This window comes from Diabrotica virgifera, chromosome 1 (genome assembly GCF_917563875.1).
Source record: "Diabrotica virgifera virgifera chromosome 1, PGI_DIABVI_V3a".
Taxonomy (NCBI): Eukaryota; Metazoa; Arthropoda; class Insecta; order Coleoptera; family Chrysomelidae; genus Diabrotica; species Diabrotica virgifera.
This window is the reverse complement of record NC_065443.1, coordinates 135,963,417-135,989,692: the sequence shown is the minus strand read 5'-3', so window position 1 is coordinate 135,989,692 and position 26,276 is coordinate 135,963,417. Positions and strand designations below refer to the sequence as shown.

Genomic DNA, 26,276 nt, shown 5'->3' with positions numbered 1-26,276 from the left:
AATAATGGTAATAGTATAAATGTTCTTCTTTCATAAACTGTCCGAAGTATGATTGTAGCCTCATAATTTTCTGACTTGTAGTGTTGCAAAAAAAATGAATTTGGGATAAACAAATTAAATAACTTTTAAACTATTTGACCAATTGCTTTGAAATTTAAAATATAATTTAAGTACAAGAAGTATCAGCATTCTGTGTAATAAGAAGGTTCTAAGTTATTTTTTACATAAGTTATGAATATTTTTAAAAACTCAAAATTTATGATTTATTTTGCAATTTTCTAAGCAACCAATAAGGATGGACATATTCAGCGAACGCCATATTGAAGTTTTTTATACGATTTATGAGTTTCCTACACTCAAATTTGTTTAAAGTGCTTAACTTTTTGGTAATAGACGAAAAAAGCGAAAATTTAGCGTTTTTTGATATTCATTTGTTTATAACTATGTATATCATCAAAATCGGCTGCAGGAAACATATAGGTTAATAATATAGATGTCCATACTACTCAAAAAATTTGGTTTCGGCCTGGAGGGGGATGTGTCACGAGAAAAATCTTATTTCTCTGGACTAATAAGTGGGAATGATTAGTTAGTGTTGAGGTCAAGAGTGTCTGTTCTTTTTAGTCTTCTGTTCTGTAGGGGTGTCAGGAGATTGGTGACCAATATGTTTGGGTGAACCTGTAGTCTATTGTGGTACTTGGAGCACAGAGGAACAATTTCTTCTTTGACGGTTTGGACTTGGAGATCTCTATGTATATTATCGTTGGAAATGTACCAAGGAGCTTGGCACAGTTGCCTTAGAACTTTTGATTGAAAGCGCTGTATCTTGAGTAAATTTGTTTCACTGGAAGTTCCCCAGATTTGGATGCCATACGTCCAGATGGGTTTCAGTACACTTTTGTAGATCAGAAGTTTATTGTCTAGACTTAGGCGTGATTTTTGATTCATGAACCAGTACATATTTCTATAAACGAGTCCCAGTTGCAGTCGTTTGTTCCAAATATGCTTTTGCCATTTTAGGCGGCTGTCTAGGTAAATCCCCAAGTATTTGACGTCACTTCTTATTGGCAGTGGTGTGCTGTTAAAGGTTACATCTGGATTGATCCCCTTCCTTAGTGTAAACGTAATGTGTGTTGACTTGGAGCTATTAACTTTGACTCTCCACAGTTTAAACCATGTTTCAAGTCTATTTAAGTGATTTTGTAGTATCTGTGAAGCTAGGGTCGGATTTTCGTGGCAAGCCATTAGGACAGTATCATCAGCATATGTTGCAATTGTTGTACGATCTGAAGTTGGTATATCTGCTGTGAACAGGAGGTACAGTGTGGGTCCAAGGACACTTCCTTGGGGTACGACAGAGTGGATGGGATGTAGAGTAGTGAGGGCCTCCCCTAGTTTTATCTGATACGATCTGCTGGTGAGGTATGATTGTAGGAGCATGCAGATTGGATGAGGCAATTGTCTTTTAAGTTTTGATATTAGACCTTTATGCCATACCTTGTCGAAGGCTTGGGAGACATCCAGGAAGGCTGCTGTACAATATTTCTTGTTCTCGAGTGCATCTCTTGCGGTTCTGACTACCCTATGGACCTGTTCGATTGTGCCATGTTGTTATCGAAATCCAAATTGGTAATGAGGTAATAGGTTTTTTTCTGTAATGACAGTGTCTATTCTTTTCAGGAGAAGCCTCTCAAACACTTTGGAGGGTAAAGGCAGAAGGCTAATAGGACGATAGGATGAAGGTTGGGTTGTGTCTTTGTTAGGTTTATGAATTAGAATGATTTGTGCTACCTTCCATTGGGAGGGGAAGTAGCACAATCTTAGGACAGCATTGTATATGTACATTAGTAGCTTTATTGCTTCTTCAGGTAGTTCAGTAATATAAATCAATATTTTTTAAGTTATTAAAGATAAAAAATTTGATTTTTTTGCAAAAATGCATGTTTTAAAGCTGTTTTTCACGTATAACTCAAAAACTATGAGCTTTTACAAAAAAGTTATTATTACCAAAATTGAAGATAATAAAAAATTGAAATCACTGTTTACTTAAAAAACTAAACTAATGTTAACTAAAAGTGAGTTGTGGGTAATTGAATGTATATTTTTTTCGACGAGTACTCAAATCTAAGTATTCAAGCGGGAAAACGATGCATTTTATAAAATATACCTGCTAAGCACTTGTCAAATTACTTCGAAATACCTATCAAATGAGCTCCAGGAGAAGTTAATAGCATCAAAATTAAGCAAGTTATGATGAAAATAAGAGAACCCTTTCGATTTTTTTAGAAACATACTTCATTTCCACAAAAATTAAAATTTATAGTAGTCCTTGCAATCATTTCTTTATATTAGTATAGGTAATGATTTCAACAATTTTGACCGATTTACAATGCATATTTTTGAAAATAAGATATAATTTAAAAAAATCCGAATTTTTAAAATTATCGTAATTTTCATTTTCTTTTGATAATAACTCCAAAAATACTCAATGTACGTAAAAAATGATATTTAACCAAATTTTAGTTTTTTCTATACCAAATATTTTACCTTTTTTACTATTTCTGTAGGGTAAAAAATAACCGAGATGGAAACGTTTAAAGCTTAAATTTTGCTGCGGGAACCATGTAACCAGGGCCATTTAACCTTTTATTAAAAAAAAGTAAGGGGTTTAAAAGATTAATTTCAATGTGATTTAATAGCCCCTGGAATTAGCTTTCAAATGGTTTTAAGGTGAACCTGATATTATAAAAATTAACGGCGTTATTAAAAAAAAAACAATAACATTTTTTGGAAAAATTCTTAAAAAGATAAATTTTGAGAATATTTTGGAGCATAAATTTTAATGCTATCAACTTGATTAAGGGCTTCTTTGATAGATATTTTTAAGTACTTTGACAAATGTTTAATAAGTTTTTGCTATAAAATGCATCATTTTCCTGTTATTTAAGCTTGAATACATAGATTTGGGTACTCGCCGAAAAAAATATACATTCAATTACCTATAACTATAACTCACTTTTAGTTAACACTAAAGGGTTTTTATAATAAAGAATTTACTTCATTTTTTATTTTCAATTATAGCTTCAATTTTGGTAATAATAACTTTTTTGTAAGAACTTATATTTTTTGAGTTATTTATGAAAAATCGGTTAGAAACATCCATTTTTTCTCACGAAAAATTAAGTCTTTGATCTTTAATAACTCAAAAAGTTTTGATTTATTTTAAAAACTTTATAAAACAAATTTTGCTTAAAATTTGTCCCTTTATCGAATTGTGGGGTTATTTTTAATAAAATAGTTTTAACTCACGGGAACGGGTGGCATCCACCACCAGGGTAAAAGCGCAAGTTGTCAACATGTCACCTTTATTCCTTGAAATATCCTCTAACCACTCACCAATTTTCATGCAAATCGATGGAGGTTCAACGAAATCGGAGGTAATAGCTCATATCCACCTACAGTGACTGCACTACATGAGTCGGAAAACTTTTCTATTTCGGAAAATTTTCGGGAGGAGGGTGTCTCGTAAATATAGAAGTTTCTAAACTTTGGTGCGTCAAGACAACGGGAGTACCCTTAAAAATGTGTCGGGCAATATTACCAATAAATTGTATTTTTATCAAACTTCTTCTTCTTCTTCAACCTGTTTGCATCCACTCCTGGACAAAGGCCTCCCCATGAGTTCTCCATTCCTCTTTTTTTGTGCGATTTGGTGCCAGTTTCTTCCCATTTTTGCTTTGATGTCTTCTAACCATCGTTTTTGTGGTCTCCAATGTACAATGTTTCTCGTCCACCTTTCAATATTTTGTCGTGACACGTGTCCTACCCAGTTCTATTTCATTTGCGCAATTCTTCCAATTACATCTTCCACTTTCGTCCTTCTTCGCATGTCCTCATTTCGTATAATATGTTCCCTCAGAGATACTCCTAACATAGCTCGTTTGATCGGCCTCCGTGTCGTTTTCAATCTATTGGCTGATACCTCTGAAAGTGTCATGGTCTCCATTCTATAGGTCATAACTGGTAGAATACAACTGTTGAATACCCTTTTCTTTAGATTTATTGGTATCTGTTTGTTTTTCAACACATCACTGAGTCTTCCTACTGCTACCCAAGTCATTCTGATTCTTCTTAGTCCATTCTTTCACGGTTTTTGCTGTAAGTTTTAAAGAACCGCTTGGATTGCCATGAAATTTGGCATACGCATAGCTAACATTTTTTTTTTTTTTTTATTTAATGTTGTAATATTTACAATCTGTCCTCAACTGAGAACAATAGGTAAATTATTTGACAAAAATTGAAAATTTTGACCTGTAGAGGGAGATCCAGTGATCACCCTCTTTACATAAATTAAATTAAAACAAATTAAAATAAGTTTAGTTATCACAGATTATTCGAATCTTCTTGCTAGATCTACTACTTTGAATCTCTTCAGGCGTCGTACATCATTGTGGTCATCAGTAAGGTTGCTGGCTAACTCATTTGGATGAGATTCTAGTCTCTTGGAATATTTTTTGTAATATTCCGTTATTACTGTTTTTATGGATGGCACATTGAGGTCTTGCTCTATCACATAGTTTGGCACGTACCAAGGGGCATTCAGCATTGTTCTAAGGACTTTGTTCTGGAATCTCTGCAATATTTCTAGGTTAGTTTGACTGGCTGTCCCCCAAAGTTGGATACCATAGGTCCACACTGGTTTTAATATAGTTTTATATATCAGCAGTTTGTTTTCAAGTGATAGTTGAGATTTACGACCGATGATCCAGTACATTTCTCGAAATTTTATTCCTAGTTGTTTTCTTTTTGTAAAAATGTGTTTTTGCCAAGTTAATCTCCTATCAAGATGGATTCCTAGGTACTTGACAGTATCGGTTTGTGGGAGTTGAGTTTCATTTAGTGTTACAGATGGACATGTTTGTCTTCTCATGGTGAAGGTTACGTGGATGGATTTACTCTCATTCGCCTTTATCTTCCATTTTTTAAGCCATATTTGTATATTATTAAGGTCTTTCTGAAGGGTTCTGGATGCTGTATTTGGATCATGGTGAGAGGCTAGTACAGCAGTGTCATCAGCAAAAGTTGCACACGCTGTTTTGTTACTTGTGGGTAGGTCAGCAGTGTAGAGCAAGTACAATATCGGTCCCAAGACACTTCCTTGTGGTACTCCGGCTTTTATTGGTCTTAGGCTTGTGTATTCATTATCCTGCTTGACTAGGAAATGTCGGTTGGAAATATAGCTTTTTAGGATTTGATAAAAAGGATGAGGAAGGTTTTTCTTTAGTTTAAAGAGCATACCAGCATGCCATACCTTGTCGAAGGCCTGACCAATGTCCAGGAATGCAGCAGAACAATACCTTTTATTTTCTAGATCACTTCTGATGTGTTTTACCAGTCTATGTACCTGTTCTATCGTTCCGTGTTGTGTTCTGAACCCAAATTGGTGTTGGGGAATTAGTTTCCTTTCTTCTATAACTGGGGATAATTGTTTAAGGAGAAGTTTTTCCAAAATTTTTGATAGAACAGGTAGCAGGCTTATTGGTCTGTATGAAGTCACCTGAGTTTTATTTTTCCCTGGCTTAGGTATGAGAATAATTTGAGCAACTTTCCATTGTTCTGGGTAGTAACCTAGCCTAAATATTGCATTAAATACTTGCGTTATCATTTTCAGACCTTTGCATGTCAATTGCTGCAGTACTTTCCCGTTGATCAGGTCATACCCTGGAGCTTTTTTTGGACTGATTTCATGCTGGATCATATTTCTAACTTCTTTAGTGGTGATTTTTTGTATAGGTAAATCCATCTGGTAGGGCGATTCCAGGAAGTCATTTATTTCTTCCTCTGTGTCACCATCTTCCATGGGATGTGGCTGGAATACATTAGTGAGGTGATTTGCAAATGCTTCGGCTTTTTCCTTATTATTTCTACACCAGTTTCCCTCTTGGTTTCGTATTGGTGGTATTTGTTGTTTCGGGTGTTTGATTTTTCTCGTGGCCTTCCAAAGGGTATATTCACTATCTGCGTTTGCTGATAAACCTGTAAGATATTCTTGTATTTTGTTATTTTTGATATTATGCAATTGTAGTTTAATTTCCTTGGTGATTTTATTTAATTTCGCCTTGTTCTCATGTGTTCTTTTTCTTCGCCACTCTTCCTTTATTTTTCTCTTTCTAGCAATCATTTCCTTTATTACAGTTGGGCAATTCTCTTTCAATTCTGTTTGGTAGCAGTCAGGGGTAGCATACCAAGCAGCTTCTTGTATAGATTTCTGAAGATTTTCTACTGCTGCGTAGATGTCACTTTCTGTTTTCAATGGGATGTTTATGTCAATTAGTTCATCTAGTTTAGTCTTGAAAATGCTCCAGTCTGTTTTGTTACTGTATAGTGATGGTTGTTTAGTACTGTTTGTTATTTGTGCATACCATGTCGCGATTACGCTAGAGTTTTTAATAAAATAGTTTTAACTCACGGGAACGGGTGGCATCCACCACCAGGGTAAAAGCGCAAGTTGTCAACATGTCACCTTTATTCCTTGAAATATCCTCTAACCACTCACCAATTTTCATGCAAATCGATGGAGGTTCAACGAAATCGGAGGTAATAGCTCATATCCACCTACAGTGACTGCACTACATGAGTCGGAAAACTTTTCTATTTCGGAAAATTTTCGGGAGGAGGGTGTCTCGTAAATATAGAAGTTTCTAAACTTTGGTGCGTCAAGACAACGGGAGTACCCTTAAAAATGTGTCGGGCAATATTACCAATAAATTGTATTTTTATCAAACTTCTTCTTCTTCTTCAACCTGTTTGCATCCACTCCTGGACAAAGGCCTCCCCATGAGTTCTCCATTCCTCTTTTTTTGTGCGATTTGGTGCCAGTTTCTTCCCATTTTTGCTTTGATGTCTTCTAACCATCGTTTTTGTGGTCTCCAATGTACAATGTTTCTCGTCCACCTTTCAATATTTTGTCGTGACACGTGTCCTACCCAGTTCTATTTCATTTGCGCAATTCTTCCAATTACATCTTCCACTTTCGTCCTTCTTCGCATGTCCTCATTTCGTATAATATGTTCCCTCAGAGATACTCCTAACATAGCTCGTTTGATCGGCCTCCGTGTCGTTTTCAATCTATTGGCTGATACCTCTGAAAGTGTCATGGTCTCCATTCTATAGGTCATAACTGGTAGAATACAACTGTTGAATACCCTTTTCTTTAGATTTATTGGTATCTGTTTGTTTTTCAACACATCACTGAGTCTTCCTACTGCTACCCAAGTCATTCTGATTCTTCTTAGTCCATTCTTTCACGGTTTTTGCTGTAAGTTTTAAAGAACCGCTTGGATTGCCATGAAATTTGGCATACGCATAGCTAACATGCCAAAGAAAAAAAGTGATATGGTGCCGATGTGTGCTTTTGCCCTAGGGGTGAGTTTTACTCCATCTCGGGGGGTGAAAAAATATATGTCCAAGATCTGTCCCGAAATGGATAAACTGACTAATTTTAAGCAACTTTTGTTCTATAGAGTTTTTTCACCAAATCAATACTTTTCGAGTTATTTGCAAGTGAATATGTTCATTTTTCAACAAAATAACCACGTTTTTAGACGGTTTTTTGCAAACAACTCAAAACGTAGGCATTTTGTCGAAAAAAATATTCTTACGAAAACTATAGCCTATAAAAAAGTGGAAAAAACAGTGTGTATATTAGGTCTCTATACCTAATAGGCGATTGATTATGTACTATAGAAAGGAACTACAACGTTAACGGGGTTTTATTATTTCATATGGTCAATGAATCTCTATATATGAAAAAACCGCGGAGTGCTACCATTTAAAGGGGTACGTTTTTGAGAAATGGGTGAATTAGTCCCTGGGCACAGGTTACATTAGGGTGAGTTCTATGCACTTTTGGTACAAACACGTCTACATAAAAATTGTTCCTGGTTAAATTTCCTATCTAAATATAACTTTTTAAAGTCACAGATACTTTTTTTTACAAAAATATATTCAAAAGAAAAAGCACAACGAAACCCAAAAGAAAAAAAATTTGTTTTTGTCCTATAACTTTTGTCCACGGGGATATAGGTATAGACATTGCTTCACGGAAAAAAAACTTACATATTTTCTCTTTAAAATGATGTTTAGTAGAGGTCATTAGGATTTACAGTTTTCGAAATATGATTTTTCAAACTTCGCCACTCACAGAAATTTTGGGCAATTTTCCTTGTTATTTCGCAAATATTGTTCTGTAATTTTTTCTACGTAACTTTAGGCATATGCAATGGTACAAGTAAGAGGAATAGAAATCAATTACCTTTAAAATGTTCTACTGTATAATGTTGTACGACTTCTTTTAAAGAGGTTATCTTTTTCAAGATTTTATACTTTTAACGAGTTTTTATATTTTTTACGATTATTTTTTAAATTTTCCATTATAACTTTTTTTCTACATTTAGGTATATTTTACATAATAAAAAAGAAAGTTTATTCTGTTTACTTTAAAATGGTGTATTATAAAAAATTCTAGGATTATTTTTGAAGAAGATATGCTTTTTCAAAATGTAATAAGTACTTGCAACGATTTTTGATTTTAGGATTATTTTTTCAATTTCTCATTATAAATGTTTGATGTGATTGTGTGTTATGATTGAATCTTATTTTTTATAGGTAATACTTTGGATCCACTTGACTCGGCCGGGCAAACTTCAAAATATGGAATAATTCCAATATTTACTGTCAAAGCTCCTGCACCACAAGCTTTGCTTGAAAAAATAGCATGTAAATGTACCAAAGGATGTATAAAAAACTGCGGTTGTAGGAAGATAGGAATTAGTTGTTCAATATTCTGCAAAGGGTGCATGTGTATGGGTACTAATTGTGGGAACTCTAAGATAACTTAGGTGTCAGAGGAAGATATTGAAGCTAATTCTAACGAAGAGATGGACTTTGATTTTGAAAATTTTTTGAATGTCAACGTTTAAATAATTTTAACTAAAGTGATGTTTTCTAAGACTAATGTTTATGTAATTTTTGTAAAAGAAATAATTTTAAATAAATCAGTTAAAAAAATATCAAAGAATCACTTTGTTTTCATTATTTAAATATAGATGATACACCATCTTAAAGAACAGAAAGTAAGCCCTCTTTATTGAGCAATATAATATAGTATATTCATGTAAAAGGAAAAATAAGTTATAATGAGAAATTTAAAAAATAATCGTAAAAATGTAAAAAATAATATTTTTATATTACGTATTATATAATATAATATTATATTATATATACTATATATAATATAATATTATATAATAATATTATTTATTTTTATATTATATTATAAAAAATCGTTTTATTTAAATAAAAGTATAAATCTTTAAAAAGATAACCTCTTTAAAAGAAGTCGTACAACATTATACAGTAGAACATTTTAAAGGTAATTGATTTCTATTCCTCTTACATGTACCATTACATATGCCTAAAGTTACGTAGAAAAAAGTTACAGAACAATAAGACAAACAATAAGACAATAATAAACAATAAAATTGTTGTGAGTGGCAAATTTTGAAAAATCATATTTCGAAAACTATAAATCCTAATTATCTCTACTAAACAACATTTTAAAGAAGAAATACGTAGGTTTTTTTCTGTAAAGCAATGTCTATACCTATATCCTCGTGGACAAAAGTTATGGGACTAAAAACAAAATTTCTTTCTTTTGGGTTTCTTTGTGCTTTTTCTTTTGAGTATATTTTTGTAAAAAGTATCATTGACTTTAAAATGTGATATTTAGATAGGAAATTTAACCAGCAACAATTCTTATGTAGATATGTTTGTACCAAAAGTGCATAGAACTCACCCTTATGTAACCTGTGCCCAGGGACTAATTCACCCATTTCTCAAAAACGCACCCCTTTAAATGGTAGCACTCCGCGGTTTTTTCATATATAGATTTCCATTGACCATGTGAAATAATAAAACCCCGTTAACGTTGTAGTTCCTTTTAGCTACCTTATTTTGAATATAATCAATAGCCTATAACAAAAGCAGAGTTATAGCTAATGAAAAATAGGTTCATATTCGAAAAATTCCAAATAGAATAATTCAATGTGAAATATCCAAATAATGAAGCATGCCTGGGGAAAACACGTTACAACTTTTTTAAAGTGTTTAAAAAAAGCTTTATTTTTGTTTTTATAAAAAAATTTCTAGCATCAAATGTAACCAAGTTACGCTCAAAATAAAGTTGGTACCTTTTGTTTTGGCAAAAAAAAATCAGGAAGATCACCCCCCAATTAGCAACTTAAATGAAATTAATCGTTACCGCTTTACAAGTTACTGTACTTATGTTGTGTTTATATGATTTGTAAGTTTCATCGATCCAAAGTGCTTATTTTTGAAAAAATTTAGTTTTAAAGTAATACTTTCAAAATCTTTAATTTTGAAAAAAAGGGTTTTTTTAAAATAACTTAAAAATTGTTAAAGATACCAAAAATGTTAAACAAAAAAAAGTCGGCTTTACTTTTCTCAATATTTTGCATTTTTTGTTTTTCTGTAAGAAAAAAATTGGTTAAGATTCGGTGTTTCTAAATTTGCATACACTCGTGATAAGTGACTCGTTCAAGCCATTTTAACTACAGCTCTTTCAAAAATAAGGACTTTGAACCAATGAAACTTACAGATCATATGATCAATACATAGGCGAGTAAAAAACTTGTGAAGTGGTAACAATTAAGTTCATTTGAAATGCTAATTAGGGGGTGATTTTCCCGATTTCTTACCAAAAAAAAGGGACCAACTTTATTTTGAGCGTAACTTGTTTACTTTTGATGCTAAAAATTTCTTTAAAAAACAAAAATAAGCATTTTTTAACACTTTAAAAAAAGTTAAAATGAGTTTTGCCCAAAAAAGTGCTTGGCTTTTTGGTTATGGCACGTTAAAATATTCGATTTGGAATTTGACGAATATGAACCTATTTTTCATTAGCTATAACTCTGCTTCTATTAGGTATAGTGACCTACTATTTACACCATTTTTTCACTTTTTTACGTGCTATATTTTTCATAACAATTTTTTTTCGACCAAATACTTACTTTTTGAGTTATTTGCGAAAAACCGTCTGAAAACGTGGTTATTTTGTAAAAAAATTAACATATTCACTCGCAAATAACTCGAATAGTATTAACTTGGTGAAAAAACTTTATAAAACAAAAGTTGCTTAGAATTAGTCATTTTATCCATTTCCGGACTTATGTGGAACATATATTTTTCACCCCCAAAAGGGGGTGAAAGTCACCCCTAGAGCAAAAGCACACATCGGCACAATATCACTTTTTTTCTTTGACTTGTTAGCTACGTGTATGCCAAATGGCATGTCAATCCAAGTGGTTCTTTAAAATTTAGAGGTTTTGCAATATTTTACCTTTAAAGAACATACTATCTAGTTATCTCTACCGTTTGATTCTGTTTCCCTATCTAGTTTGATCGTGTGACCCAGGTATATAGGGTGAGACAGATAAACGGCCTATTAGAAATATCTCGAGAACAAAAGGCAACAAAATCATGAAAATTTTAATGAAGGGGTTTTGAAGAGTGATCTATTTAATGAAAATATTTTCATCTATTTGCCGGTTATACCGGAAGTTGCTTATAACTTTGTTGTTTAGATAGAACACCCTGTATATTTTTACATTTTTGGATTCTTCTTGATGTCTTCGTTCTTAAAATATAAGGTTTTGTAATGTTATACAAGGTAGTTTAAAAGATAATTACGTTTTTTTTTATTAATTTCGTAGCGACGTTCACACCCTGTAGGAATTGTAGTAGTTTAACATCAAAAATTATATTTATGTTCAAAAGAATTTTAATATAGTCTACTATTGTTAAGAATGATTAGTATAGCTAAATATTTAATTTTAGTATACAGGGTTGGTCGAAACTCGGAATGAGTATTTACTTCCATCTAAGTTGATTGTTATATCTTGATTTGTCATCACTTTTGTTTTATTTAAATTCATTCATTATTTTTATTAAATTCATTTAAGAATCTGAGAAAGTCAGTTTAAAGATGAATTTAAATGAATTTTTATCAAGCAATCCTGCAAAACAAAATCATCATTTATGACTCCATTTTCATAGAGGGGCGGAAGGCTAAAACGAATAACCCAGTAGGTAAAAGACCACAGGGTAGACGGGTAGACCACGAGAACGATGGCGAGAATGCTGGACCTCATCGTCCGGAGAAGACTGGATTGCAATGAACAGGCAGTAGGCAGTAGCCTACTAGCATGATCGACCATGCTAGAAAGAAGAAGAAAAAGAAGAAATGAACGTTTAGTCTGTTACATATTTGTTTATTAGATATTGTTATCACCAAATTTATCAAATGCAGTCGTTAGGATATATGTATCAAAAAGTGTCTTGGAAAAATCCTTAATTCTTACTTCCCTGGTCTAATGAGTATCAGAATATACATATAGTCCAGGGTAATAGAAATAGACCATGTTCGGGACACTCAAAGATCCAGGTAGCTGACTACTTTTTTAGTTATTGTATACATATAGGATGAAAACCTTCCTGTTTCCTGCCTAGAGTTCTCCGTTTTTTAATTGTTAACAATTTAGTGCAAAAATCGCGATTTTTTCGATTTTTTGCACCCCATTCAAAAGCTAAATAGTTGACATAAAATTACAAAATTTAATTTTTTAGAACATTAAAAACCTTCCAAATGCCGATTTTTGAAAGTTAAAACGTTAATTTGTTTCAACTGCGCAAACTGCAAAATAAGTGAAAATCGTTATTTGTTTTTACTAAATTTTATAACTTTTACTAAAACTACCTTAGAACTTTAGTGTTTCACCCAAAGTTGGGTATTGGGGTACTTAACAAACCATCAAAATTTGAGACCGATCCATTAATTAGTTTAAGAGTTATTCTAATTGTTTATCCCAGAGACCTTTATTTTGCCATAACATTAGACAGAAAATAATAAAGATAGGGCAATTCTGCGTATGCCAAATGAAAGTAGAAAACTGATATTATCAAAATGTGCTAAAAAATGAAAAAAAAATTATCTAATATAGTCAAAAATCCTAATGCCAAAATTGTGAAATTTTGTAGTTTAAAAACATTTAGAATAACTTTAAAAATATTGTCCGTAGGAAAAGTCATTTTACATATTAGAAAAGCTGGTATTTTACACAAGTTTTTAAAAATGGTGAACGGGGAGCTGGGAGCCGACAAATGAACGAGTTCAAAAACTAAAAAAAGCAACTTAAAACTACTATCATTTTCTATATCTCGGGATCTACTAAATATAGTTTGATCGTTCTTGTTTTAATATGTATATAATTTACGTATTTAATTTATGTAATTTATGTACATTACAAATATGCAATTTGTCTAGACATTTATTAATTAATAAACAGTCTAATTTGTTTAAACAATTTTTAAAAAAATAATTTTTTCCCAAAAATCTGTGATTTTAATCATACTATCCCTATTAATCACAGAAAAAGTTAAGGTATGTTTTAATAAATAAATTATCTTCAATTAGTAATTATCTAATAATAATCATTTATTTATTAAAGTGTACTTTAACTTTTTCTGTGATCATTAATGATACTATGATTAAAAAAATATTTTTTCAGAATTGTTTAAACAAATTAGACTGTTTATTGATTAATAAATTTATAAACAAATTGCATATTTGTAATGTACGTAAAAATTACATAGCAATTAAAAAAAGAAAGATCAAAATCCATTGAGTTGATCCGGAGATACAGTAAATTATATTCGTTTGAAATTGCTTTTTCGGTATTTTAACTCGCTGGATTTGTAGGTCCCCCTAGTAATCGTTTGCACTACATTTTTAAAAAATCGTAGAGGGTGCTGTGAAGGTACAATGTTTGTGCAAATGTTTTAAGAAAAAATACAAATCGTATTCTTTAAAATGGCATTAATGAGATTCCTTAGTTATTATAAACAAATTAGCTGTGAATAAAAAAACATATGGCTAACTTTGTCCCAAATGAGCCCAGGCTAAATTTTTTTATTTGAAAATTCGTGTTAAAATACTATCTTTTCGAATATATAAAAAGATTGTTTCTACGGACATTTTTAAAGTTATTCTAAATGTTTATAAACTACAAAATTTTAAAAATTTGGCATTAGGATTTTTGACTATGTTAATTATTTTTTTATCTTTTTTTAATACAATTTGATACTATCACTCTTCTACTGTCATTTGGCTCAGAATTGCTCTATCTTCATTATTTTCTGTCTTATCTTATTGCAAAATAAAGGTCTCTGGGGTAAACAAATAGAATAACTCTTAAACTAATTAATGGATCGGTCTCAAATTCTGAGGGTTTGTTAAGTACCCCAATATCCAACTTTGGGTGAAACACTAAAGTTCTAAGCTAGTTTTAGTAAAAGTTATTAACAAATAACGATTTTCACTTATTTTGCAGTTTGCGTAGCAACAAATTAACTTTTTAACTTTCAAAAACCGGCATTTTGAAGCATTTTCAATGTTCTAAAAAACTGAATTTTGTAATTTTAGGTCAACTATTTAGTTTTTGAATGGAGTGCAAAAAATCGAAAAAATCACGATTTTTGCACTAAATTGTTAATAATTAAAAAACGGACGCGAACTCTAGGCAGGAAACAGGTAGCTTTTCTTCCTATAGGTCTACAATAACTAAAAAAGTAGTCAGCTACCTGATCTTTGAGTGTCCCGAGAAAATCCTTATTACCCTGGACTAATAGTAACATCCGCCCACAAGTTGGTATATATAATCAATTTTAGAATTCCACGGTCTATTAACTTAAACCGAAAAATTGTGGGTTCGTATAAAAAATCTGAATAATGTTACTTCTTCACCCAAATATGACGTCAATACTTCCAACATTTTCATCTCAATCACTATAATATAGCCACAGTAAATAAATAATTATATCCACACAATGTCTACCTAATATGATATGGTCTCAAACTTATGCTAGCAACGTGACATGGCCCCAGGCTAATTTATCGAGTAGACAGGTCAAAAGAATGTGGCTAGTAGGCAATCATATCAAACAAGTTTCTTTGGCCTATTTTTGAAATATGTAATGTTAAACATTCTGAATAGTATTGGTGTTAGTCATTAAAAATATTTGTGAATCCGTAGAAAGTAATGTTATTGCATTTCCTGCGATTTAAAGCGCGTATTAATTTGTTAACAAGTTATAAAAATTTAGTTTCTCTTTATTTAGATAGTTAAACTAATAGACCGGTACTTAAAAACAAGCCACTAGAAGTATTTTTTTCTTAAATCGTTTTCAGAACCTTCTGGTACGTGTACGCTACAACCTTTATGTTTTATGTTTGATTGCGTTTGCTCTTTGGCTTCTACTCATCAAGAGTAACCTACATATTACGAACAACTTAGGAATATGACTTGTAGCTATGTACTGCACCACTCCTGAATTTTTTTGTCCTGTGTTACGCCCTAGAACTTTTGTGGACTAATGTCCACACAACTGAACTGAACTTAATGAACGTCAATTGAACGAAAAGGGTCATAGGGCATGCAACATTGTCAACGGCCTTAGTATAGTCAATGAAACAGACATACAGATCTTGATTGAGATCTGTGTATCTTTATGCCAGTACATTAAAGGCAAATCGTAATGGTTATATTACATAATATAATCAAAACCTAAAATGGTAAAAAAATTATTTCATAAATGTCTCTCTTTAATCAATTTCACATGTCTATATTTTTTATATCTCCGGTCCTACTCAACGTAGTGTTATTCATTCTGAGTCGACCTGGAGTATTTTGAATATTTTGAAACTACCTCAATGCTTTAGAATTTAGGTAAGTATCGGATATAACAAATTATCATTATTCATTTTTGAAATACATAGTTACTTACTTGTTAATAAATAGACGTTTACATATGCGTGATTGATTTTGAAACAGTATTAGTCCAGGAACCGAAGCTTTTTACCTCGCAATTTTTACAGAATGGATCGATTTGCTTGAAAATTTGAGAATAAGTAGTGGATAGTCCAAGGATCAAGATCTATATAATGCCGAAAGGCGCTTTCACTATGGGGGTGGTTGCCACCCCATCTCGGGGGTGGAAATTTTTTATTATATTTTGACTGCAAAAGTTGATAAAAACATTCATTTTAAGCAAAAAATGTTCTATACATTTTTTTGATGAAATTAAAGTTTTCGATTTATTCGCTATCGAAAGTGTTAGTTTTATATCCAAAAAATCAATGTTTTTCGGTATTATACTCATTTACTATTCACTCAATTTTTGGCGCAGAAAAAAGTTTTGCAATACAAGTTCTTGGGAATTAAATAAGCTACAATTTTATATTTAAATATTTTTTCGTATCTCTGGTGCTAATCTTTCTATTCTGAAGAAAAGGGCATTTTTTACCAAACTACAAAAATTCGTTATTCGATTTTAACTCCATTTTTTTTAACTAATCATCCTAAGCCATTCAAATTTCTGGACTCTATTAATAATACATAAATGAAGAAGAATGAATAAGGCCGATGACTAAGAACAACGCTAACTTACATTATTATGCTTCCAATTGGATATCTCCTTTTTTTTTTTCAAAAAAATATATCATTAATTTTTTAACCGTAACTTTTTTTTTTTACCCTTGAAAGTTTGTAAAAAAAATTTTGTAGGTTTTTATAGGACCTATAAGGCAATTAATATTAAATCCTTTTAAAATCCTCATTTTCAATAAGAGGTGACTTTGAAAGGGTTGGTAAAGGTGGTTTTTGCATGTTATTACAAGATTTAATTTTCAATGGCCCACTCAATTTTTGCCGTATAAAATTTTTTTGAAAACCAATTTCTTGGAAATTAAATAGGCTACAATTTTATATTTAAATATTTTTCGTATCTCTGATGCTAATCTTTCTATTCTGAAGAGAAGGGCATTTTTTACCAAACTACAAAAATTCGTTATTCGCTTTGAACTCATTTTTTTTGAAGTTATACTTCTTTAGGCGCGATTTCATTGAGGGTGAAATTTTATTAATCTGCGCGCATGCGCACACCGACAGTATGGTATTAGTCGTTATACGGGCTCCGATTGGGTGTTGAAATGATCTGTCAATAATTGTTCAATATGGAGGTTATCGGTAAACAAAAATATTGTATATATTAGTTTTTATTGTTGTGAGGACAGAAATAAAATCAAATTTATAATTATAGTGACTTTTTAAATAGTTTTGAAAAGCCGCAGGTACGTAATTCTAAATGTTTTAGTTGTATTCCAATAAAAAATTATCTTCATACCTATCTATTTGGAAAATGTAAAAAAAATAATGTAGTTACCTATTAGTAGGCAATGCTTTAATTTACATAATCAGATTACGAACAAACTTTCTACAAATCTTCATCTAATATATTGTTTTCTTACTCTATATTTTGTTGTATTTTAATTCGACAAAAATCAAACTAATAATTTGATTAAATTCATATAAATAAACAAAATGTCAAAAAGTTTATGGTGTAAACGTTTAGTTTGTGTATATTCCCACATGACGTATACGCGAATGTGGTGCAGTGGGAAATCGCTTCGACTTTCGTACGGCGCGATAGACGTGAAGTGGGTTCAAGCCCCAAGCAAGTTATTATTTTTTTTATAGATTTTATGATTGTAAGTATATTATTATATAATTTTTTTCAGGAAATACGTATTTAATTAAAATTTTTGGCAACAATTATTGTTCAGAAATCATTTGTGGCATTTTTCAATGTGTTTGTGTGTGTTTTATTCTGTTATTTTTTTAATTTTTGGTATTGTTTTAATAAAATTTTTCGGAAAGTAGTAGAGAAACTGTTTAAAGTATATTGATTTCGTTGAAATCATATAATAGAAGTATAATTTCTTAAGTGCGTACAAAGTACACACATTCTTTTTTTTTAAACTAATCATTCGAAGCCGGTCAAACCTCTAGAACCTATTAATAATACATTAATTAAGAAGACCAAATAAGGTTAATGACCAATTGTAATTAGGGTGGAGAGTAGGGGGAAGTTTCCGATCACTTTTTCGTTGAAAAAAAAATAGAGACTGACATTCATTTTACTATAAGTCACTTAATTTTTGAGCTAGGGACTATTTTTTTTATTTCTGGAGATAGATATTTTTAAATGATTTAAATTAGCTTGAACAAGTTATCTTCTAGAAATGCATAGTTTTCCCGTCTTTTGACTTTGAAACTACAATATTCAGCATTTTACGAAGAAGAACTAACATATAATAAAGTATAGCTCGATTACTATTGATCTTAAAGCAAATTATAAAAAACGGTTTTGTTTATTTTTTCAAAAGGTACATTTTTGTTAAGCAAACTTGTTTTGATAGGACGAAAACTTTTTGAGTTATTAGCAGAAAACTGATTAAAAACAATGTTTTTTTTTTTCGATTTAAACCAACACTTTCGATAGCGAATAAATCGAAAACTATTACTTTTATCAAAAAAATGTATAGAACGTTTTTTGCTTAGAATGACTGTGTTTACCAACTTTTGCGGTCAAAATAAAATAAAAAATTTCCACCACCGAGATGGGGTGGCAACCACCCCCATGGTAAAAGCGTCTTTTGGCCTGATATAGATTTTGATACTTGGACTATCCATTACTTATTCTCAAACTTTCAAGCAAATCGATCCATTCTGTAAAAATTGCGAGGTTTTGTTCTATTTTAAGCTTCATTACTTGGACTATATTTGATAAGGTACAGCACGATAAACTACTTAATATCTTAAATCTGAAAAACACCGACAGCCGCGACATCAGAGTATTTTCAAACCCATACTGGAACCAGAAAGTCAAAATAAGAATTTCGGAAGAAATAGAAATTCGGGGTGTAAGACAGGGCTGTATATTGCCACCACTGCTGTTAAATATACCTAGCGATTAGTAGCGAAGCCGTCTTCCAAGAAGATAGTAGAACATAAGGATGGGATGATCATAAATGGTGAAATCCTTAACAATATAAGATATGCCGATGAAACTGTCATAGTCACCTCAATTCTACAAAGGCTGAACGAAAAGTATAGGTAGGTACTGTATGGTATTAAAATGAACTTAAAGAAAACAAAATTCATGGTCATTAGAAAACATCCAAAAAACAACGAGACACTACATATTAATAATATCCAGATAGAAAGGGTAGATAAATACAAATATAACATTGGTTAGTCAAAACGCAGAACAAATACAAGAGACTAATCTAGAGCTGTGTATAGAGCCATAACAAGAGCAAAATTTGCGAAAATGAAACATCTACTATGTAGTAAATACCTAAGAATGGATCTAAGGATAATGTTGTTGTCCTGCTACGTTTTTACAACTTTGCTCTACGGATCTGAGGCCTGAATATTGAAGCAATTAGAGATTAAGAAATTGGAAGCTTTTGAGCGTTGGTGTTATCGAAGAATGCTACGAATATCATGGGTAGACAAAATTAGCAATATTGAAGTCCTTGATAGGGTTAATAAGAGGGAATAAATTATACAGACAATTAAAAGGCGGAAGCTTGAATATTTCGATTATATAGTAAGTGGTTCGCGTCATAGTCTGCTGGGTTTGATTACAGAGGACAAAATAAAAGGTAAAAGAGATGTAGAAAGAAGACGAACCTCCTGGTTAAGAAATCTAAGGGAATGGGTTAGTCTGAGCTCTAACCAACTATTTAGAGCTGCTGTAAGTAAAATAAGAATTGCCATGTTGATACCCAACCTTCGATAGAAGATGGAACCTTAAGAATAAAAATGTATAGTCTAGACAAAACTAGTTAAGGAAATAAACAGCACAGTTCAGTGAACGGTGTACATAACACATATATATGCATTATGTATTCATTTGCAAATCATTAAAGAAAGAACGATTTTGCTTAAAAGTTTTATTCTGGTGAAAAATTGGTGAAAAACATAAATAACTACCCTTCCTAACACGCCTAATACGCTATAAGAATAATAAAAATACAGATTTGAGATTAGGTTTTAGTGGACAGTTAATGACTTTTCATACAAAAAATTACTCACGGATTGATATTTTCGAGAAAAGCACCACTAAATACACCACAAATCACTATTCTCCTTAGACCAGGGCGCATCTGTAAAAATATTAGTACATTTGGACGTTGAGAGGTGACTCAAATTTTTTGCAGAAATTGCTCGAAAATAACTCAAATAATAATATTTGAGTTATCCTCCCTCTCAAAAAGGTCCGGAACATTGTTTAAATAATCAAAATGTCAAAAAATTAAGGAAAAATTCGATTTTTTTCTTCGTTTTTGATTATAACTTTAAAAATATGTATTCATTTCCGAGAAAAGTTGTACAGACATAAAAGTTGCGTAATTAAATTTTCTACAATATGGAATTGGTTAAAAATTAAAAAAATAGTCATCCTTGTTGCAAAATAGCAATATTTTCGAAAAAACCATACAAAAACAAGTATTCGCATTTTACCTTTTTCAACCATTTATGCTACACTTAGGACCTTCTAATTTATAATATTTCACCCAGAAAAACTTTATGATTTACTAAAACAATACTGTAAATTTAATTAAGATCGGTTCAATAGATTTTGCAAAATAAATTTTGCAATCCAGCTTTCGCAAAAAAATTCATTTTTTCAAAATGTTACAGGACTAAAAATAAAGCAGTTAGCAAGTTGAAATTTTTTTTTCTTATAGAAGTGTACTGTACCTTTAAGTTGCAATTTGCAAAACTAAAATCGATTAACTATCACGGCGTCAGGAATTTTTTTAAATAAACATTAATTATTGGTGCTACGCGCAGGACAGCGGATAGTTTGCTCTGATTGGGCATTCCTATGACCTTTGATAATGATTGATACATTTTAATTTTTATTACATTTCGATATAAATAAATAAATTTGTGTTTTGCAAAATAAAAACACATACTCTATCCTTTGAAATAACACTTTTTTAGCAAAAACTTTCTTTGTTCATATATTTTACCTTAGAGAATAAAAGTTTATTATTTTTAAACATATGCAATTGTTTAAACAATATTTCACAAACATTAATAAAATTAGTTTGATTTTTGTGGAATTAAAATATTAAAATACAACAAAATATAAAGTAAGAAAATAATATATTAGATAAAGATTGGAAGAAATTTTGGTGGAAATCAACTTGTGTGAATCGAACACCGCTGTCCTGCGCGTAGCACCAAAAATTAATGTTTATTTAAAAAATTTCGTGACGCCGTGGTAATTAATCGATTTTAATTTTGCAAATTGCAAATGAAAGGTACAGTACACTTCTATAAGCAAAAAAAATTCAACTTGATATCTGCTTTATTTTCAGTCCTGCAACATTTAAAAAAAAATGAATTTTTTTGCGAAACCTGGATTGCAAAATTTATTTTGCAAAATCTATTAAACTGATCTTAATGAAATTTACAGTGTTGTTTTACTATATCATTAACTTTTTCTGGGTAAAATATGAAGGTCCTAAGTGTAGCACAAATGGTTGAAAAACCAATGCCAATACTTGCTTTTGAATGTTTTTTTTTCACAATTATTGCTATTTTGCAACAAGGGTGACTATTTTTTAAATTTTTTAATTGTAGGAAATTTAATTACGCTACTTTTATGTCAGTACAACTTTTCTTAGAAATGAATTGTTTTAAAGTTATAATCAAGAAACCAATAAAAAATCGAATTTTTCCTTCATATTTTGACATTTTGATTATTTAACCAATGTTTCGGACCATTTTGAGTGGGAGGATAACTCAAATATTATTATTTGAGTTATTTTCAAGCAATTTCTGCAAAAAAATTTGAGTCACCTCTCAACGTCCATCTCAAAACAGATGCGCCCTGGACTACCTTCCATATTATCCACCTTAACAACCAGTCCAATACACTACCATCATAATCGTCAACTAAACGAAAAGATCATATATGTTATAGGACAATATTGTCAAATGCCTTAGAATAGTCAATGGAACAGACATTCATATCTTAGTTGACATATTTGCATCTTTGTGCCAGTACATTACAGACAAATCTTAAGGGATTTATTACGTATAATCAAAAACTAAAATACTAAAAAATTTATTTCACAAGAAGTGTCTCCCGTTAAACAAATTGACAATATGTCTATTTTTTGTGTTAACATCCCCAGTTCTACTCAAGGTTGTCTTTTATTCATTCTGAGTCACTGCTTTAGACTCAATGCTTTAGAATTTAGGCAAGCAACTGATATAAAAAAAATTATCACTATTCATTTTTGAAATAGCTACTTGTTAATAGTCAGTCTAGACTCCAGAGAAAACTGGTTAAGGAAACACAGTTCAGTGAACGATATACATTAACACATACTAGATACCTATGTTCTCTTTTGCAAACCATTAAAGAAACGAACAAGTTTGCTTAAAACGTTTCTATTGTGGTGATTATATTTCATTAATAGCAGACTCTAACCAATAGAAATCTACAGAAATAAAAATTAATGTGATAATTTTTGATAATACCCCGTTGTCAAGCATTACCCTAGATGCCCTTCGTTACTATGCAAAAATGAACATTCAGTGACATTAATTACAATTTACGTTTTACAACTTGTCACAGAGAACACCAAGAAACACGTTTAGCAAATATTCAGGTGAAACTATCAATAAAATATTGGTTAAAATGATTTAAAAAGACAGTTTTATTCATGAAATAATCTCAGCGAATTACCATCGATCTCTAAAATTATTATCGACTTGTTGTCCTCGTGCCATTTTGACATAATTTCACTCCCCTTCGGGTCGTGAAATTAAAACTGACAAAGTGTCACTCGAGAAACAGATCGATAATTTTAGAGCTCTCGTGCAATTACTACTGAAAATTTGACCAGAAAGATTTTAGTTTAAGTGAAACATCATGCATTGCCAATAACTACCCTTATGCTATAAGTATAAGAATAAATAAAAAATAGACACTCTAATTTGAAAGGTAATGTATTTTTTCTAAAAAAATTACTCACGGATTGATATTTTTGATAAAAGCACCACTAAATACACCACAAATCACTATTCTCCTCCCATATTATCCACCTGAGCAACCAGTCCAATACACTACCATAATCGTCAACTGAACGAAAAGGTCATAGGCGTGCACTTTTCCGTATATCAACTACACACCGCACCTCGTCCGCGAGCTAAGGGTCAACTTGGCTGTATTGTTCTCAGAAGATGGCCCGAATGGATCTTCTTCGTGGTCGTCACGTTCCCGTATCGGTATTCGTACCTCCGGGCTTTAGGTGAGGACACAGACACACTCGAAGAGTCTTTTACTATTGACTGGCGCAACTCCGCGAGCCCGCGATACCCGTTTGCGTTACCTTTTTCTTCTTCGTGTGCTTCGCTCTTCGTGTGCTTATCGTCTGTCACGGTTGTATGTATCGCGATCGCGACTCTGCAAGAGTCTGGTAGGTGTTGGTCAATCCTTGTTGCCAGATATCTATCTATCACAAATTCGTATACTCAAAAAAATGTATGTAAGAGTAATTCATAACAATACTACCAGGTTTTAAACCACATTTCGCAACTCTAGTTCACATTGAATTTTATGTACAATGTACTAGATTGAAACATGTAGGTGTAATTTCCAATTTCGTTATTACTACAAAAGAGTAAGGAAAGAAAGAAATATATTAGCCAATAATATAAAGCTAGAACATTGGCACATAATACATATATACATTTAGACATTATTCAAAGAATTAAACAGAAAAGAACACCTGGCCCAGATGAAATTCCCAATGAGCTAATTAAAAACGGAGGGGAAAAGTTATTAACAAGCATCTATAACCTAATAGTTAGAATATGGGAAGCAAAAGAAATTCCCGAGGATTGGAAAGAAGGCAGAATTATACCAATATTTAAGAAAGGAGAAGTAACAAACTGTAACAACTATAGAGGAATATCCCTACTGGGTACAACATATAAAATTCTAACAGCCCTCATCAAACAAAAAACTCACTCAATTCACAGAGAAAAAAATTGGGGACTACCAGCAAGGATTCAGAGAAGGCAGATCCACTACAGATGCGATCCACATAGTTACACAAACAATCGAAAAATACCACGAACACAACATAAAACTCCACATCCTCTTCGTAGAGTTCAGACAAGCCTTTGACTGTATTGGAAGAAATAAATTATTTATTGAAATGAAAAATCAAGATATTCCAGCAAAATTAATCAGATTAACAAAAATGACCATGGATGGATCTCGAGTTAAAGTAACAACAGAAGAAGGTAGCACAAAATCAATTGCAATAGAAACAGGAGTGCGACAAGGCGATTCCCTGTCAACCACATTATTCAACATAGCAGTAGAAGGAACAGTCAAGGCCAGTAAAATTAAAGGAACTATAGCCCACTCCTCAACACAAATACACATCCACAACACAACACTTTCAATACATCCACAAATGCAGATGCTTTAGTTCTTATGGGAAGAGATAAGGTAAGATTAAAAGAAGCAGTAACAATCCTGGCAAAAGAAGCAAGGAAAATAGATCTAAAAATTAACGAAGAAAAAAAGAAAAAACAAAAGATCTACTCTGCTCTAGAAGAGAAGATAACAGGATGAGAGAAATCAAAATAGAAAACTACAGTTTTGAAACAGTCCAACAATTTAAATATTTGGGAGTAATAGTGAATGGCCAAAACAAGAAAAGTGAAGAAGTAACGGAACGAATACTAGCAGGCAATAAAGCATACTGGAGATATCATAGGCTTATGAAGGACAAGAACTTATCCAGAAATACAAAACTGAAAATATACAGAGTTGCAATCAGACCAGTAGTTACGTACGCAGCTGAGACCATGCGCCTCACGGAAAAAGATGAAGAAAAATTGAGAATATTTGAAAGGAAAATCCTTAGACGGATTATGGGCCCGGTAAGAATGGACATCGGAGAAATGAGAAGAAGAATGAACCATGACTAAGACATAATGAAGGGAGAAGATATAGTAAGATTTATTAAAGCACAGAGGTTGAGATGGCTGGGACACATAGAGAGAAGGAAAAACGACCTACTGATTAAGAAGATCACCAGATGGAAATCAGAAACTGAAAGACCAAGGGGAAGACTCAGAGAGAGATGGGAGGACCAGGTCATGAGAGATATCAAAATTCTGGAAATGAGAAAATGGAGGGAACTATGCACATATCGAAATGAGTGAAAGAAAATTGTAACGAAAGCCAAGTCATACAACAAACTTTGACAACATACAAGTGGAATGAGGAGTGATTCACCGCAATAAGCGAATCGGAGAGCTCTAAGTAAGAGCGGCAAACATTCCACCCGGAATGAAAAGCCCTGATGATGATAATTGGGACATTCTCAAAGTACAGATACGTGGACAAAATACCTAACAGACATCTTTTAAAAGGGGATGCATACAAAGCATAAGGTTTTTCTACTTTGTTTGTTCTTTTATTTCGTTGGGCTTAGGGAGGGCTGTTGAAAACGGGAAAACTGTTCATACTAAAGCAATAGTTAATTAAAAAATATATATATGCGGAATAGCCTAAACGTATTGGCAAAGGTCAACGGTCATATCACATAAGAGCAGAACTTAAAATAAAGTTTCACAGAACGACAGGTACAACCAGAAAAGTACCTAAAGGCCTGAACAAATAACTTGTACTCAAAAATAATAGGAAACCACAGGAATAACAGGAGCTACAGAAGAAGCTTGGATCAATACAAAACAATGTATTTTCAATGCGTTAGATTCGGCAAATCTTAAAGAATAATTATACACCCGTGAAACACTGGACTATAGACGAAACGAGAGAGAAAAAGAGCTGCACAGTTCTGTCACAGATAGAAGTCAACGGATCGCCAGAACTAAATAAATAAATAAAACACTTAGAAGAGATCTGTATCTGTAGAGTAGGGAGGGCTAGTCAAGTCCCACAGCACTTAGACCACAATTGACCCATTGTGCATTCTCTCAGGGGGTTGTCGTCCTTAGCTCATTGTCCATCCTGCCACTTCCAGGAAGATGGACAAATCGCCAGGAGGACATCTCCCCTATGTCGCCAGGTGTAGGCCAAGGCTCGCCGAACGCATACTCTCGTATTGACGATCACTCCTGACATTCACCTAGGCCATGCATCGTGGTAATCTCTACTTTGCACATTGCTGCCCTGAAAAAAATTGTGGTTATTGTGTTGAACCCCGTAGGTAGATTTTTCAGCCA

The 26,276-nt window shown here is 32.1% G+C and overlaps 2 protein-coding genes across 3 annotated transcripts in view; one reads left to right on the top strand and one right to left on the bottom strand.

The window, feature by feature from the left end:
• The window catches only part of LOC114349432 (slit homolog 1 protein), a 115,794-nt gene extending 92,341 nt beyond the window's left edge, over positions 1–23,453 (bottom strand). For both annotated transcript variants that reach the window (XM_028299804.2, XM_028299805.2), the window contains exon 1: positions 23,042–23,453. The gene's annotated coding sequence lies outside the window, so the exon portion shown is untranslated. The remainder of the gene's footprint in view (positions 1–23,041) is intronic.
• Positions 1–26,276, top strand: part of LOC114349431 (rab3 GTPase-activating protein catalytic subunit) — a 382,835-nt gene that overhangs the window by 105,617 nt on the left and 250,942 nt on the right. The window lies entirely within an intron of this gene.